This window comes from Schistocerca americana, chromosome 5 (genome assembly GCF_021461395.2).
Source record: "Schistocerca americana isolate TAMUIC-IGC-003095 chromosome 5, iqSchAmer2.1, whole genome shotgun sequence".
Taxonomy (NCBI): Eukaryota; Metazoa; Arthropoda; class Insecta; order Orthoptera; family Acrididae; genus Schistocerca; species Schistocerca americana.
In genome coordinates this window covers 72,140,860-72,159,133 of record NC_060123.1, presented here as the reverse complement: position 1 = coordinate 72,159,133, position 18,274 = coordinate 72,140,860, and the positions used below count along the sequence as shown (strand labels likewise).

Genomic DNA, 18,274 nt, shown 5'->3' with positions numbered 1-18,274 from the left:
TACTCCCTGACTGAATTCATTACCTTTACAGTGGCTTCTGATCTACGTCTTTTCAGCATTCTTCTGTTAATGTTTACTTCAAAACCTTCTGTACTCCTCACGTCTGTACGTTTTATCACCAATGCTTTATTTTCATGTAAGGCTGCACGATGTTTTCAGAAAGGTTATCCCAAGAGTTACATTTGTGTTCGATGTTAACAAATTTCTCTTCATCATAATAGCTCCTTTTCTACCGCCAAACTCCGGTCAACCTTACTAAAGGCGTCGTCAGATACTCTGTTGCCTAAGTAGTGAAGCTCATCAACAATTTTTTCTCATTTCCTATTCTGCATCCCTCAGCACCACCTAATTTAATTCGCCTGCACGCCTTGTTTTTATTTTTGTTACTGCTCATCTTAAAACTTCTTTTCAAGACGCTATCCATTCCATTCAATTGATGTTCCTAGTTCCTTGTCGTTTCTAATTTTATTTCTTCACTCTGATTTAACTACTTATTTGTATTTCTCGTACACTAACTTGACTGCGTGATGGATGTACAGATGGACTGACCTTCGGGGTAGGTTATAGCCGAGTCTCACTGCCTTTTCAACCACTGCCTATATTTCGTATCTTTCGACTCTTATAATCTTTCTGTATTAATGATGTGAATGTGGATATTTCGTTCTTCAGTTTGCCTTCTATTATAAGTATTGCCCCTCGATTTTCTACATTTCTCCTGAACCAAAACATATCAAGTCACTCCATTCTACTACAGATATTTCGTGTTTAGCAACCATAAGTTATTAAATGGATTGTTACGTATTGAGGCCTGTTAACCTGTCTTTTTTTGGAAATTGATTTATTACATTATTTTAGAAGTTCTAGCGTTTTTCCTTTGACTTATTCATGGTGCATATCGAGTAGTCGTTATTGGTTTTCTCTAGGGTATCAATAATTCCAAAAAACTTCATTTACTTCAACCCTTTGTTTCGAGTTATTGCTTACGAGTTCTGTATATATTGTTCACTTCCTTCATCATTTTTGGAGTTACTTGCAGTATTCTGTTGTACAACTGGTGTAAGTCTCAGCATTATGTCTGCTCGGCGACGACAGTGCCTTTGCTAAGCTGTTCATGGTATTTCAATAGCACATCTGTTTTCCTGTTCATCATTAGATATTCTCCTGCATAACCTCCATTTTACTGCATTTATGACAGTTGTATACTCACCAGATTACATATCCTGTTCATCTAATTCGATTATAGGAGAACAAATTTGTGGGCTATAAAACACATAAGTGAAAGTATGAAAATAATGTTCCGCATTTACTTTGCCGTATGACGTGGGAGGAAAAGAAGCTTTATACAGTCTCTGTAAAGTTCCACAGACGAATAATTAGTCAAGAACCACAGCCCTTATGATGCAACAGACGCGGTATTACCTACAGCGGGGATTCTAAAGAAGTTTGCACATGAAAAATCAATTCAGATTCCAACTACAACTGCGTGAGTGGGAAGATATGACGAAAAGAAGCTTTATTACCAAAAACTATTTAAAACTTCTTGCTTACAGTTATAGGTTTCCTTATTGTTAATATTGGTAGTTTATGTATTTGCCTCGGTTTCCAACAACTAAAATACATTGATAATAACTGGTGCTTTTCGGAACCCGATGCATTAATCAACAATTCTTGAAAATAGTAATAAATTAAAGAAAGGTTAATTTTGGAGAAAAGTTTTCATATACTGCTATGACTTATTTAAGTAAGATACGATGCAAAAATTTCTCTGAATGAAGTTCCAGTAATTAACGATTTTTAACAATTATATTCCTTCAGTTAAGAAACAACAGAGATTACATCAACGGAATTTGACATGTAGCTATTACATAAAATACAGAAGAAACGCTTATGGATAACATATCTTTCATTCTCAAAATGCTCAAGCTGAAGCGTTATATTTTGGCATGCAGCTGTTAAATACTATAATATAAAATGCAGTGGAAAATATTTTCAATTATTATGTATCAAAAGGATGTGAACCAAAATATATTCAAAAGAGTGATGATTCATATTCCGCACATCTTTGAATAACTTCAAGAATTCTTCAAATGGAGATACTAAAATTGTGATAAACTCTGTTGTATAATAGTTTTCTGAGATAATCTTACAGAAACTATAATTTTTTTGGGGTACGGATTTCTGAAGAAGTGCGTGTGTCTTTGCTTGTTACAGGAACGAAAATATTTTTAATGGAAGAAGCGAAATACAAAAGCTTTTCAATATACGTTACCTCATTTTCTCTTCACAACTGTGCCAAATTAGTGACATTAGCTTACGAACTGTAAATGTTGAAAGAAATATCTCATTTCAGACTTTTCACTAGAGATATTTTATTTAGAATCAATAATGTGCATTATTTCTCCATACGTAAGCAGAAACTAATTATTGTGTTATGTGACAAGTATGGAATCTTTTCCTTAGGAGGAGCAACTGATCTAGTGTAGCATTCAAATGGCACCTTTTAATACCCGTGAAGTAAAATGTAATGCCCGAACGGTTTTGTGAACTCACCCCAATCCAGGAACAGTAAACACCATTTGATATATTTTTACTTACCAATTAAGTAACAGAGGGGAGAAATTACTCTTACAGGAATGTCATTTATTTTCGTACGATTCACAAAGTTGTGCGGACATTTCGTAGGAACTTTGAAGGACTAACAGTCCTCCGGCTCAAGGCACTTACATACACTTCCGTTTAACACTCCAACAATGTTACCAAATTTCTTTTGGTAATCGATTGAGTTAATAAGCGAGTGTGTGATCTTTGTTGGAGGTCCATCACAGAAGTGTGTATCCAGAGTATTCAAAAACTGCGTGTCCAAACTGACAGATATTACAACAGCCGACAGCAAATATATTTCGTACAGCAACCGAGTGGCGAAAACACATAAGTGACAATTAAGCATGAGTATGTACGCCTGTAATGAAGAAGGTAAACGGCAAGGGCCATAGTTGTTAACTCCACGACTAAGATGTGCAATGTACTGACTGTTGTTTACAAGAGCACTTGCTGATCTTGTGGGCTGAGATACTTCTGCGTATCAGAGGAAGGACGTGATTGCAGAATTTCGTGGTCACAGATCAGTTTTTGACACTTGGTGAAAAGCCCGGGAAGGATGTATAAATTGGCCTACGAGGTCCACGGGCCACATCCCATTCTATTTCTTTCCCCGGGGATACTTGGAAACCGAAGTGGATTTTACTCCTTTGGAGGGTACGAGATTTTTCAGATATTTTATAGCCAAAGTTTGGAATTGAATGATTTCTTTGAGTGGAATTGAAATCTCGTACTAATTTTGAGTATAAATGAACAAGCTTTGTTTTTAGAATTATACACATTTTTTGTTATCCAGGATAATCGTTAAGAATATAGAGTTTTAATCATTATGTAAGAAGATTTCTTTGGGGACAAGTCCTTTTTTGTGTACAGAGTTATTACAAATGATTGAAGCGATTTCACAGCTCTACAATAACTTTATTATTTGAGATATTTTCACAATGCTTTGCACACACATACAAAAACTCAAAAAGTATTTTTAGGCATTCACAAATGTTCGATATGTGCCCCTTTAGTGATTCGGCAGACATCAAGCCGATAATCAAGTTCCTCCCACACTCGGCGCTGCATGTCCCCATCAATGAGTTCGAAAGCACTGTGGATGCGAGCTCGCAGTTCTGGCACGTTTCTTGGTAGAGGAGGTTTAAACACTGAATCTTTCACATCACTATGCGTGAAACTTGCCCGCACCCGTTCAACCGTTTCTTCGCTCACTGCAGGCCGACCCGTTGATTTCCCCATACAGAGGCATCCAGAAGCTTTAAACTGCGCATACCATCGCCGAATGGAGTTAGCAGTTGGTGGATCTTTGTTGAACTTCGTCCTGAAGTGTCGTTGCACTGTTATGACTGACTGATGTGAGTGCATATCCAGCACGACATACGCTTTCTCGGCTCCTGTCACCATTTTGTCTCACTGCGCTCTCGAGCGCTCTGGCGGCAGAAACCTAAAGTGCGACTTCAGCCGAACAAAACTTTATGCGTTTTTCTACGTATCTGTAGTGTGTCGTGACCATATGTCAATGAATGGAGATACAGTGAATTTATGAAATCGCTTCAATCATTTGTAATAGCCCTGTATTTTATCATCTGCATGAGGCATTTCGCGTGGTTTCCTTGGCGTTACAAGAGAATTAAAGAGGTACTTGAGCCTTAACGGGCAATGTAGTCAATGGAGGGAAGAAACTTCTGCGCCAGCCACGCTGTCAAGTAATACCAAGAATCAGAAGTTTACATCAATAATGTATATGTATTTTGGAAGAGCAACGGTCGTTATTCGTTACACAGAAGCTCTCCTGTAACAAGATATTTACTATCTAACGTATGCTGCAATTAAAGGCGCAATAAAAGCCTTAAAATACCAGAATTGCCACGTCCTGATTTGTTATTCTACAGATAAGAAGAATAGTTAACAAGTAGGCAGGCTACTCCGAGCTGAAGATCGCAAAGAGCTGAAACTATAAACGAAACCTGTGGACTTAGACGACGAATTTTTTGTAAGAACACTTTTAGCAGCGACAAACATGCAGAACACCCACATATTTTCATTCCAACACGCGAAGCCCTGCTGCGTCGATACCGGCTCTGTGCTGAAACGCACATTTGTAAGATCGATCAGAAGAATAAAGGACAGAAACACTTTTGTTTTTTCCATTCTCAATCCCACGCACTGGTCTCCTGGATACTGCAATAATGCCTTTCCAGCAGCTGGATGCTTAACAGAATTTAATTACAGCCTCCGAATCGTAACATCGAATTTTGGAACATCCTGTACAGCTTCATAAAGAAGTCTCTCACAGTGCCTTACGCTTATTTACATGACACTGCTGTTGAAATCTGAAATGTTGTGTCTAGGAATTTTGCATGCTCAGTTCGCTAGACAAACAATTAAACAATGAGTTTTATTACAACAAGACAACTACAGATGCTTAACTTCGATAAATGTGTCGCAAACAAAGGGCGACATACAAAGAATCAGTCTTCTTTAGAATAGACAAACACAAGTCTGTGCTACATAGAGATTTTCTGATGATAGAAGCTGCGATGCGTCGGCTAACGAAGTGGCTAACGTAGAAGCTGCTATCGAAGTGGAATGCACCAGTCGGGCGAGGCGCTTATGTACTCTGCATCTAGGGGCCACTGCTGCCGCGTTGTCCTCCTGGAGGGAGGTCGGTCAGCGTGCAATTGGCTGACCTCGTCTCACAGCCATCTCTTCTCTATCCTTCCCAACTGGCGTGTCGGCCCTGAATTTAAGCCTTAACACCAGACAACAGCGTTCCAGCAGGACTTATTACTTTTCACACCCTATCCATAATCGCAGAGAGGGCTGGTCGCATAACGGCTCTCTCAAGGGCTACGGACTTTTCAGACAAACAGTGGGCAGGACGGTATAGGAGGAGCAGAGGGAGTATCATTTGGGAATATTTGGAAGAGATTTTTCAGTTCCGGCATTTGTGGAGATGGGAACTGTTTTCAGTTTAATTTACACCAGGCAAAAAATTTCAAGCACAGTCTATGTAAACTTATGGGTGTTAATGTGTTTACAGAGTAGAGTCGATAGTGGTCCGAGTCGAACTGTGAAGATAATTACTTACATCAGCCTCTGTATTCGAGTATTCTGTCTGTGCACCGTTCTGTATATTACTCTCCAGCGTCACGTTATAAATGCTACGTACTTCATAGCCACAAAGGATTGAGGAAGAAAGTACCATACACTCTATCTGAGAAAGAGCGAAATAGCCAGAAGAAATGGTAGGACTTCACTAACTACGGACACGTGCACACCACTGGAGGGTACGTCAGCGATTAGAGAAGCAATTGCCTGTGGTTTGTGGAACGACCGCCAGGATGCTTAAGTGACGACCGCGTTTAATATTGTTAACGGGCCCGGGTACGGTGTGTAATGGGAGTGAAGAGCGTCAAATGTTGAGTGACCAGTATGCGTGAAATGGAGATACGGCGTACTCGTCTGAAGCAGCGGTACTTGAGAGAGTCCGAGTGGGCTCTCATTGCGGGTCTCCATTTAACGGGCAGGTCGAAGCGTGCAGTATCCGCATTTGTGGGTGATTCGGATGTGACTGCGGCCCGATGTCCGACCGTCTGCGAACGAGGGACATCATACTCGCCGTCAAGATTCCGGCCGACCCCGTCTGACCACCACCAGAGTGGATGGCCATTTTGCGCCAAGCACATGGTAACCCTTCGCATCTGGGCCTGTCGTACGATAACACGTACTGGATTCCCTGCAATATTCCGTGTCATCACTAAACATTGGTCGGACACTAGCAGAAGCTGGATTACGGAATTACACAGCATTTGTGGTGGTCCTGTGATGGGGAACGATATACTGCTAATGAATGGCGTCGCGTTCTTTCCTGCTAGAACTCCCAGTTCTGTACTATCCCTTCTGACTAACGTCGACCCGTACCGGTACAAGGATGTACCATTCTTTCCATATTTTGAAGAGGCACAGTACTCTTACTCCTGGTTTCAGGTCACGGCTGGTAGTGACCGATGAAGCTGTGACGACACAAGGATGCGGTATTGACAACCTGCTTCCTAACTGGTTAGCTCTAAGTAACATTATGGTGGTGCCATTTTTCAGTAGGCCAGTGATCGACTACACAGTGGCACGTGTCTGTATGAACCCTCTAATTGATCTTTAGTTAGCCACGTGTCCACCAACATCCCCAGGTCCGCCCCCAATAGAAAATTTGCTGGGCAAACTCGGACGTCAACAGTGTCCCAGTGGCAGTATCCAGTATATCAGGGACCAGTTGCATTCGTTGTGGGTCATCTTGCTTCAGGATGAGATGCAACGGCTGTACGGCAACCTTCGCAACCGAATCTGTGCATGCGTCTAGGACAAAGGGGTGAAACGTTATACTAACAAGTGGGATCATACCGACGAATTCTTTGTAATTTTCTTACGACAGAAATTATAAAATTGCAATTAATGAAGTAGCCGAAAGGAGTTACAGGTGACTAAAAATGAGATGGCAAGTAATACAAACTGGCTATCTAGGAAACGCTGGAGGACAATTGTAAGGATTTAGGAGAATACTTCACTAGGGGAAAGATAGATACGTCTACAGGAAGATTATAGTGGCCTTTGGGGAAAAGAGTAGCTGCTGTATGAATATCAAGAGCTCAGATGGAAAACCGGTCCTAAGTAAAGAAGGGGAAGCTGGAAGATCGAAGGAACTGTAGAGTGTCTGTACAGTGGAGATTAACTTGAAAGCAGTAGCATAGAAAGGGAAATGGGCATGGATGGAGATGAGATGGAAAATACGATACTGCCTGAAAAATTCGACAGAGTTCTGAAAGACCTAAGTCGAAATAAGGCCCCGGGAGTAGACAGCATTCCATTGGAACTACTGACAGGCTTCAGTCTGGTGAGCAAGATGAACGAGACACCTGAAATACCCTCAGACTTCAAAAATCATATAATAATTCCAATTTCAAAGAAAGCAGGTGCTGACAGACGTAAAAATTACCGGTTTATCAGTTTCATAAGTCACGGTGGCGAAACAGTAGCAGGACTTCTTTACAGAAAAATGAAGAAACTGGTAAAACCCAACCTAGCGGAAGATCAGTTTGGATTCATGAGAAATGCAGCAACCCGTGATGGAGTATAGACCCTACGACTTCTCATAGAAGCTAGGTTAAATAAAGGAAAATCTACCTTTATAGCCTTTGTAGACTTAGAGAAAGCTTTTGACAATGTTGACTGGAGTACTCCCTTTCAAACTCTAAAGGCGGCAGGTGTAAAATACAGGGAACGAAAGGCTATTCACAATTTGCAAGAAACCAGTTACAAGAGTCGCGTGGCAGGAAAAGGAAACGGTGGTTGAGAAGGGAGTGACAAAGGATTGTAGGCTACCCCGATGCTATTCAGTCTGTATACTGAACAAGCAGTTATTTATTTAATCGTATGGCTAGGGCCCCCCGTCGGGCAGACTGTTCAACGTCTACCGGTCTTTCAATTTGACGCCACTTCGGCGACCTGCAGTCGATGAGGATGATGGGATGATGATGAGGACAGCGCAACACCCAGTAGGCGGAGAAAATTCCCCGACCCAGCCGGGAATCGAACCCAGGCCCAGAGGATTCCCAATCTGTCACACTTGAACAAGCAGTAAGAGAAGCAAAAGAAAAATTTGGAGTAGGAATTAAAGTCCAGGGAGAAGAAATAAAAACTTTGAGACTTTCCGAAGACATTGTAGTTCTCTCGGAAACATGAAAGGACTTGGAAGAGCAGTTGAACGAAATGGACAGTGTCTTGAAAGAGGAACATCAAGAAAAGCTAAACAAGGATAATAGTATGCAGTCGAATTAAATCAAGTGATGCTGAGAGAATGAGATTAGGAAACAAGACACTTAGAGTAGTAGACGACTTTTGCTATTTCGGTAGCAAAATAACTGATGATGGTCGAAGTAGAGAGGTTATAAACTGCAGACTGGCAATGGCAAGAAAGATGTTTCTGAGGAAGATAAATTTGTTAACGTAGAGTATAGCTTTAAGTGTCAGGAAGTCCTTTCTGAAGGTATTTGTGTGGTGTATAGCGATGTATGGAAGTGAAAGAGGGACGATAAATAGTTTAGACAAGTTTTCGAAATATGGGGCTACAGAAGAATGCTGAAGATTAAATGGCTCGATCATGTAACTGATGAGGAGATCCTGAATAGATCTGGGGACAAAAGAAATTTGAGCACAACCTTACTAGAAGAAGGGATCGGTTGGTAGGACACATTCTGAGACATCAAGAGATCACAAATTTAGTAGTGGAGGTAAGTATAGGGGGTAAAAATAGTAGAGAGAGACCAAGAGATGAATGCAGTAAACAGATTCAGAAGGATGTAGGTTGCAGTAGTTACTACGAAATGAAGCGGCTGGCACAGGATACAGTATCATGCAGACCAGCATTAAACCAGTCTTCAGACTGATGACCACAGCAACAAGAACAACATTGCAATCACTGAAGTAACTACACATATAGATCCAACCCTTGGACTTTCAGTGCGTTTCCTACTCCCCTTCTGAGTACTTCATTCTTTTAGGCAGTGTAGTTAGTACGCCAGTGGGTACATTCATGTCGACTAACGGCGTAGTAGTGCGTTTCACCTTATGCGTATATTCTTTACGTGGATTTTCTTCAAGAAAATTATGTGTAATGTCTTCGTTCCAGAGTTTTCTATTGTTACTAAAATATGCATTTGTCGTACAGGTTTCTGACCCTACTGTGACCGAGACATCAACATTATCCAGTATTTGGAGGCATGATTAACCGTTTATCTCTTAGTCAAATTACTAGTACACAGTAATGACACATAGGGAGATTACAATGCTACGTAAATAAGAGCTGAAGATAAGCTCAGCTTGACAAATGTTTGCAATAAGGTCCTCTGTTACAGATGCAGCAAACTCACCCACTCGATTAATGTGACAAGCCGTTGCTTAAATGCGTGACAAAGCGAGCTTAAACTTTTCAACCTTCACAGTTACTGGATCGGATGTCACCGATAGGTCAACAATGGCAAATAATGTACAAGAATTATTGGAGTACCTAACTAACTGATTGAAGTTCAAGAAATGATGATACGGTGGTAGCCGAGCATTCAGCATTACTTAATTAGCGATGTGGCCTGGTTACTTTCGTACTTTAAAGTTATCACCACAAAACTTTGTTACTCTACTTGCGGGTTCTAGCGAGCCACTAGGTGCTCAAATGGGTCTCTTAATGATAATTTTCTTTCAACATCTGAGGCCTCAGTATTAGGAGCACTACTGAAATATGGCACGTCACCTTCTGGTTCATGTAGCGCAGAGGATACCTAACTTCTTCACGATGGTCCAAGACGTGAGAGCTACTGTGCTTCTTCTGGGTGCTGTTTAAGACTTAAGTTTCCAAAGAAGCTAATCGATAAACCGAACTGGCGCTACACTTTATGTTCCATCTAACTATGTCTTTTGGGCCGGCCGAAGTGGCCGCGCGTTTCTGGCGCTGCAGTCTGGAACCGCGAGACCGCTACGGTCGCAGGTTCGAATCCTGCCTCGGGCATGGATGTGTGTGATGTCCTTAGGTTAGTTAGGTTTAACTAGTTCTAAGTTCTAGGGGACTAATGACCTCAGCAGTTGAGTCCCATAGTGCTCAGAGCCATTTTTGAACTATGTCTTTTTATAGTAGAACTACTCTGGGACGTTAGACACTGCCGCCTTGCAACTGCCAGCTTAAACTTGAACGTTCATCCTTTATCGTGAAAGCGTTCAGTTTCATACAAATGCTTGGTTTAAACGGAATTTGCAACGTTTTCAATAATTAGTAACTTTTCAATGGCAACACATCTAAAAACGCAGCAGTGTTTGCTAAACGTGGAACTGCAAGACCAATAGCCGTGATCACAATAAAATTTATTCCACCGTTTAAAGAGATGACACTACACAAGCGATTAGCTTTACAGACCTGTACGAGCACTGTGACTGTGGCAATTCAATAGGGAGTATCGCCACCCCGTGCTGCAATAAGAACCTTTAGACTTCGTGGTGTCGAATTAAAAACAACCTGAATTAGCTGCTGTGGAAAACTCTGCCATGCGGTTTGAGGGTGCGTCCACAATGCATCAACTGTTGCTGCAGGAGTACCTGAACGAGCAAGTTGCCGACCAATCATATCCAGACTCTTTCGATGGATGACATGTAAGCCGAATGGGCACCCTAGGGAAGCAGGGATACCCGTAGTTCTTCGAAGAAGGCTTGCGCATTCCTTGAGACTCGCATATACCTTGCCACAAGCGGCCGGAAGTTGTCCTGCTGAAACCTGGCGCGTGGAACGGCCTGCAGGAGGGGCAGTGCCCCCGGGCTCTAAAACATCCCTGATGAAGCGGTAGCTGTTCAGACTGCCCTCAAGGCGCGAGAGGGCAACTCTTGTGCTATTGGCGATGGCATCCCAAACCACCACACTTGGGGTTTTTCGGCGATTCCTCTAGTCAAGTCAGTCTCCCCGATTGCGTTCACCACGACTGCATCGAAAGCGTATGCGGGCATCACCGTAGGACAAAGTTTAAGCGGGGATCGTCCGAAAACACATTTTGCCTCTCAGTACGCCAGTGTGGGCGTTCGCATGCCCATAGCAGCATTCGTGGGTTCTGGTCAGTGAAAGCTGACGCAATAGAATGCTAGCCACCAATCCAACCCACACAAGACGGCGTCGAACCGTTGAGTCCACACCAATTAGCAGCGCTCCAATGTCGCTCCAACAGTGTGGTCAAAGCTGTTCTATCCATTACGGCTTAGCGGGCATCCCGCGCTGTGGTCGTACTGTGTCGTCCTGTACGCTGCCGGCGCTGTCTACGGCGCTATTCTCTCATTGGTTCTACATACGCCTCCCTGCCGGCCGGAGTGGTCGAGCGGTTCTAGGAGCTACAGACTGGAACCGCGCGACCGCTACGGTCGCAGGTTCGAATCCTGCCTCGGGCATGGATGTGTGTGATGTCCTTCGGTTAGTTAGGTTTAAGTAGTTCTAAGTTCTAGGGGACTGATGACCTCAGAAGTTAAGTCCCATAGTGCTCAGAGCCATTTGAACCATTTGAGCGTCTCACTAATGAAAAAGCGTGCCCTGTACGTGCCGCAATGTCATGGAGCGACAAGCCCGCCTTCCGGAGACCAAACGTTCTGCCCCATTCTAACTCATTCGCATGTCGATATTCCACCCTGTCATGTCGTCGAGGCATAGTGGCACTTGGTTAAGCGTTTCCACTTTGTTTGACGGCTTCGCACCGACTGAGCGTTGTTTAATACTGACCTACCTGGTCACACAACGGTGGGCGCTGTTGGGACTTGGTGCACGCCACCTCTTGGCCATTTAACTCAATTATTGTGTTGCCGCTGTTCTACACGACCTCTTATCGTGTCGTGTTGCAAAGTATTGCATCTGAGTTTTTTCACATTTTTACAAATACTAGTGTGCTGTTACATCCACGTGTAAAGTTTCCTGTTGACCATCTCTCAACTGCCCTCGTAATACACGTGAAATTGATATAAAAATTAGTCCACCCACTAATTGCCAGAGGTTCTGAAGGAATATTGGGACTTATGTGCTTTTTTTTCTCCAATCTAACCAATTACAAATATTCATCGTCTTGTCTCCATTCCTTGAGAAGATGGTATTACAAGTCAATAAATTTTATTTATGAAAATACAATGTACAATCACCAACAAATTTTACATATTCACAAACACCTTTACCTTTTACCCATACAAATACAGATTCTTTTACAGATACTTTTCTTTTATTACGAGTATACAATGACAATGCACAAGGTGACATATATATAGATTTACCAAAGTTTTTATTAGCAAGTTCTCCAATGTGATAGGTACGATAGGCAATAATGTCTCTGTCTACAAAACTTTCAAGGCCAGGCACATTAGGAACTCCAGTACCACCTCGTACAATGGCAACAGTAAGCCAACCATTGCCTTGTGAGAAGGAATCATTAATGTCAATACTGAAATTCAGGCGACATCCACATAAATTAAAGGAGATGATGTCTTCCCTTTCACCTAATTTGAATGACTTTCCATTAATGTGTAGATCGAGGGTTTTGTGATGGAACTGTTCATTTCATCTGATTGAAAGAGGTGAAACAAAATTGGTTTAAAAATCCTGTAACTTAGCAATGTGTGTGTTGTTGAGTTTGTGTGGTCAGTATTTTGTCAACATATGAAATCGAAATCACGAAGAAGTTAGGCCTTTCTCAAAATGAAAGTTTCACAATAGAATATTAAAAATTTGATTACTACGGTGTACGGTGTACTAATACGAATTAAATAGAGAAGAACGGAAAAACTGATAAAAGCCAACCTCGGGAAAGATTAGCTTTGTTTCCGGTGAAATATAGCAGCACTCGAGGCAGTGACTCTGCAGTTTATCTTAGGAAATAGATTAAAGAAGTTCAAACCATTTCTAGACTTAACACAAAGGTGTACTAAATGTGGTTTCCCTTATGAAAACATGTGGCCTCCAGCAGAATGAACACTGAAATTTTGCATTATTTCAAATCTTTACTAATGTCACGCATTGTAAAATTACTCCTTTTTTATCTTACGTTATCTAATGGTACGTAAAGCTACGCTACTTGTTTCACAATGGAGATCTTACCGAGTTGCACTGCCCGTTTTCAAGTAATGGTTGTCTCCAAACCATGGCTAACAGCTTTATATATTCACACTAGTGGTGCATCCGCATGCTGTTTCCAATACCTGATCTATAGATTTTTGGGACGACACATCATGAAAGCGGATGCTGAGCGTCACATGGTTTATAGGCAGCGCTCTAAAAGGCCTTGCCTGTGTCTGCCTGTGTATTTGAAACTTGTAGGAAATAAAATCTTGCGTTGAACTGACGCTGTAAGCAACACTAGGTCTGTTGCGGAATCATAAATCGATCGTTGAGCAATTTTGGTGAGTTTCCCAGTCTCTGGATGCATGAAAGCTTATGTCACCTGTCTCTCCTGCTGGCGTTACAAAGTTATGAAGTTACCGTGCACCTTTCCTGTTTGCATTTGTTCTCAATTAATGAGAAATCATCCAGTGACATCGCTTTGTTTACAATCTGTGACGGAATGTTGAAAATACTGTGTCGGCCACACCACTTCACTTGACAGCCCCGTTTATAATTTAATCAAAAATTTACCAGTTTTGAAGGATTCTAAATGGTTGGACTCGCTAATGTTCTTGCTTCAGTCGGAAATTAACCTTATTTCGAGACATTGTCACAAGTGTCGCTGGAGGACAGAAATGACGTGTTGATTCCGCGTCACAGTAAAACCACGCAGTCACCCCACTACCCCACACTTCAAATGGCGTCGCTGGTGCGAGTAATGCAATCACACGGCCACATTAACGTGACTACGGCCTATGTTCGACGTCAACGTGCGATCACCACTCACAGACGGTAGATGGCAGCACTAGCAATCGAGGGAATATAAAGGGTGTCGGGTGACATGCGAAACAGTGCAGCCGTTGTCGCAATGCAACCCAGGAGGGGAGAAGGGAACGAATTGAAGTTTATCAGGTTGGGAGGATATGTGACATTACTTCCATGACTACAATATGATATGAAATTTACAAAGAACTGCCGACAGTATCTCCTAGACAAGCGTTCATCGGCCTTCTCGGACGAATCACATCTTCTTCTCCATCGGACAGATGCCCGTTAGAAAGTTTGTTTGTTAGTTGGTTGGTTGCGTGTTCCATTGATCAATGGCACGCTACGGTAGCCGTTATGATGTGGAACGTGTCAAGTGCACAAGCAATGCACATATGAAACAACATTTTTAAAATATATATACAGGGTGTCCCAGCTATCTTGTCCACCCAAAATATCTCTGGAACAATAACAGCTATTGGAAAACGACTTTCACAGGTATCAATGTAGGGCTGGGGCCCATGAATGTACAAATTTGGAAAAATTCTAAAACGGAAGCATAAGTGTTTTCTAACACAAACTTATGTTTTTTTTAAATGGACCTCCTATATTCTTTCTTCAGCAATCCATAGCATGACAAAGCACATACACAATGGCTTTGATTGCATTGCAATATTCCCATTACATCCCGAGATATTGAGACGCGAAGTTGACGCTTGAAACACCCGACATTCGCTGCTAGCGCACATCCAGAGGCTCAGGCGTGAACCCCAAGCTGCCCGTAATCGCGATGTGATTGACATGTGTAATCACACCTCCATACTTATCAAGAGGTCCGAAACAGCGGTAAAACCTTTAGTCCACTTACTCGTTTCACTAAAACCATCAACATGAATTTTACTATTACGAGTGAATGATTAACTGTCACTTGCGCTAGATCTACAGTAACGTAAAGTTTTAACGTTGAACGGTATTACCTTTTTAGTAACGGATTAACGATAAGCGAAGTTAACTTTGTGACTAACGTTGCGGTACACAGATATGTTACAGAACCGCATCACCCCTAACCTATGGGTTAAATACCTGTTGGAATGTACGACGTTAATGCAGGATGGCAGCAGGCCGTATTATTCGTTTCAAGTATGGAAGTGTGATTACACATGTCAATCACATCGCGATTACGGACAGCATGGGGTTCACGCCTGAGCCTCAGGACGTGCGGTAGCAGCGCATGTCGGGTGTTTCAAGCGTCAACTTCGAGTCTTAATATCTCGGGATGTAATTGGAATATTGCGATGCAATCAACGCCATTGTGTATGTGCTTTGTCATACTATGGATTGCTGAAGAAAAAATATAGGAGGTCCATTTCAAAAAACATAAGTTTGTGTTAAAAAACACATATGCTTTCGTTTTAGAATGTTTCCAAATATGTACATTCATGGGCCCCAGCACTACATTGATACCGGTGAAAGTCGTTTTCCAATAGCTGTTATTGTTCCAGAGATATTTTGGGTGGACAAGATAGCTGGGACACCCTGCATATTAAAATACAGAGTTAAAGATTAATATTACTTTTATTTACCCCATTTCCTTAATGGCACAAAATGCATATACTATATTTATAGATCTATTTAATCCTATTTAAGTATTCATCTATGGAGTAGAAGGAGTTGTTAAGGAGATATGATTTCAATTTATTTTTGAAGCTATTACTGCTGTCTGTCAGACATTTTATTTCATCGGGTAATTTGTCGAAAACTTTTATAACAGCATATTTTACCCCTTTCTGTGCCAAAGATGGGTTGAGTAAAGGGGAGTGTAAGTCTTTCTTTTTTGCTGCTATTTTAATCGTGAATGTCACTGTTGTTTCTAAACTGGTCCATGTTGTTGAGAACAAATTTCATTAGCGCGTAAATGTGCAGTGAGGCTGTCGTAAAAATTCCGAATCTCTTAAAAAATGCCTACAAGATGTGTGACTATGAAACCCACACATTATTCTAACCACTTTCTTTTGAGCAGTGAATACTTTTTGTCTAAATGCTGAGTTACCACAAAATGTTATTCCGTCTGACATCAGAGAGTGAAAGTATCCAAAGTATGTTAACTTACTAATTTCTATATCCTTTAAATTGGCAATTATTCTGATTACAAAAGTTGCTGAACCTAGTCGCTTTGGAAGATCCAAAATATGAATTTTCCAATTAAGATTCTCATCTATGTGTACGCCCAAAAGCTTAATATGCTCTACCCTGTCTACTGATTTCTGTTGATGTGTTATATTTATTGAAGGACCTTTACTTTTTGCAGCAGAAAATTGGATGTACTGTGTTTTTTCAAAGCTTAGAGCAAGCCCATTTGCTGAAAACCAGTTAATCACTTTTCAAAAGACCTTATTTGCATCATTTTCCATTGTAGTTTCTTTTACTGGATTAATAATTGTGCTTGTATCGTCAGCAAACAGTGTCAGTTCAGCTTACTGTTGGTGTGCACGGCGGGAGACGTCTATAAGAAACCCCCTATTACCAGGAGGATGCGTTATGATCTGGGAAAAGTTTTCGTGGTATTCCCTAGATGATCTTGTCAGTCTGGAAGACACAATGGCTCAACACAAGTTTACATCTGTCCGTGGGGACCAGATCCACCGCTACACGCAGTTTCTATTTCCTCGGTAGGATGGCGCCTACCAGCACGACAATGCAACGCGTCACACATCTCAAAATGTACGTGAGTGCTTCGGAGAGCATCCGGATGAGCTTACCGTACTCTCCTGCCACTAAACTCCCCACGTTTAAAACCAATCGAGAATCTATGGCAGAAGCTCTATTGAGCTGTTCGCGTCATGGATTCTCAACCGAGAAACGTAGTGCAGCTGGCGGCGGAATTGGAATTGGCACGATCCTCATCCTTGTCGGTGCCTTCCAGAAGTTCACTGAGTCTCTTCCTGCACGCCTGGCAGCGGTCGGTGCTGCAAAAGTTGGCTATTCAGGCTTTTGAGGGGTGGTCACATTGATGTGACTGCGCAGTGTATAATGACTGCATGTGAGTCAGACAGTGAGAGAAGGTTAAAATAAGCACAGGATGGATTTGTGAAAATAGGTTCCGTTTCTATAGTACACTAGGTTCATAAGAAAATGTACTAACGGTTGTGAAACAAATTAAATTGTTTAGGATGGTATGTTGTTTGATTCTCTCATTTTTAGGGGGTAAAATAGTGTCGGATGTGCTCTTCCTTTTTCTTTTAGACTGAACAAATACCAGTAACGTTTATTTATTTTGAGTTTTGCCGTTTTACGTATGCCCTTTCTTGATACTGAGCAGGCTTGTTGTAAAGTATACGTAGTTGCTGTGGTGGTCTTTGGTTCGATGCCACACTCCACTGGTCTATCCCGAGCAATCCTCTTCATCTGCGAATAACTGCAATTTCCACCCGTTTGAACCTGCTTATTGTGTTCATCCCTTGACCCCATCATACAAATTTTACTCTCCACACTTCCCTCCAACTCCAAGTTGATAACTTCTTGATGGCCCACTATGTGTCCCACAAACCGATCGGATCTTTTACTCAAGTTGTGCAATTTTTACAGCTATTTAGTGCATGAACGTGGAATGAAGTACTTAAGTTTCTAAAATGTTTGCTAAAAAAGTTATTGGATACTAATATTAAATTTTAAGTACCACTAAGTGTCTTGTTGTCCTAACAGTCGTGTATAACTTGTGTTCTTCACCACAGTACCTCATCTTTAGTCACGCAATCTACCCATCTAATCATCAGCATTCTTCCATAGAATCACATTACAAAGAATTCTATCCTTGTCTTCTCTGAACTGCTTATCACCCATTTTTCTCTTCCATGCAGGGAAACATTCCCGAGAAATACCTTCAAAAACATTTCCTTTCATTTAAATTTACATTCGATGTAAAAAAATTCCTCTTTTTCACAAATGCTTCCTCTGCTACAAGCAGTTTTTAAGGTTATACCCCATGTACTTCATTCATCATCAGTTATTTTGCGGCCGAAACAGCGAAACTCATCTACTACTTCCATTATCTCATTTACTCATCTAATTCCCTCATAACTTCTCTTCCAAGTTCTTTGCGGTGTATGACAGCATTACTACGTTATCATTGAATATCAAGGCGTTTAATTCTTCTACCTGAACCTTAATTCCCCCTCCACATATTTCTTTGGTTTCCTTTCCGGCTTGCTCAATCCACAGATTGATAACACCTCTAATATGATACAACTC

At 41.5% G+C, this 18,274-nt stretch overlaps 1 protein-coding gene across 1 annotated transcript in view; it reads left to right on the top strand.

Annotated features, from left to right (window-relative positions):
• LOC124616212 overlaps positions 1–18,274 on the top strand; it is a 335,703-nt gene that overhangs the window by 236,929 nt on the left and 80,500 nt on the right. The gene's annotated exons all lie outside the window — the stretch shown is intronic.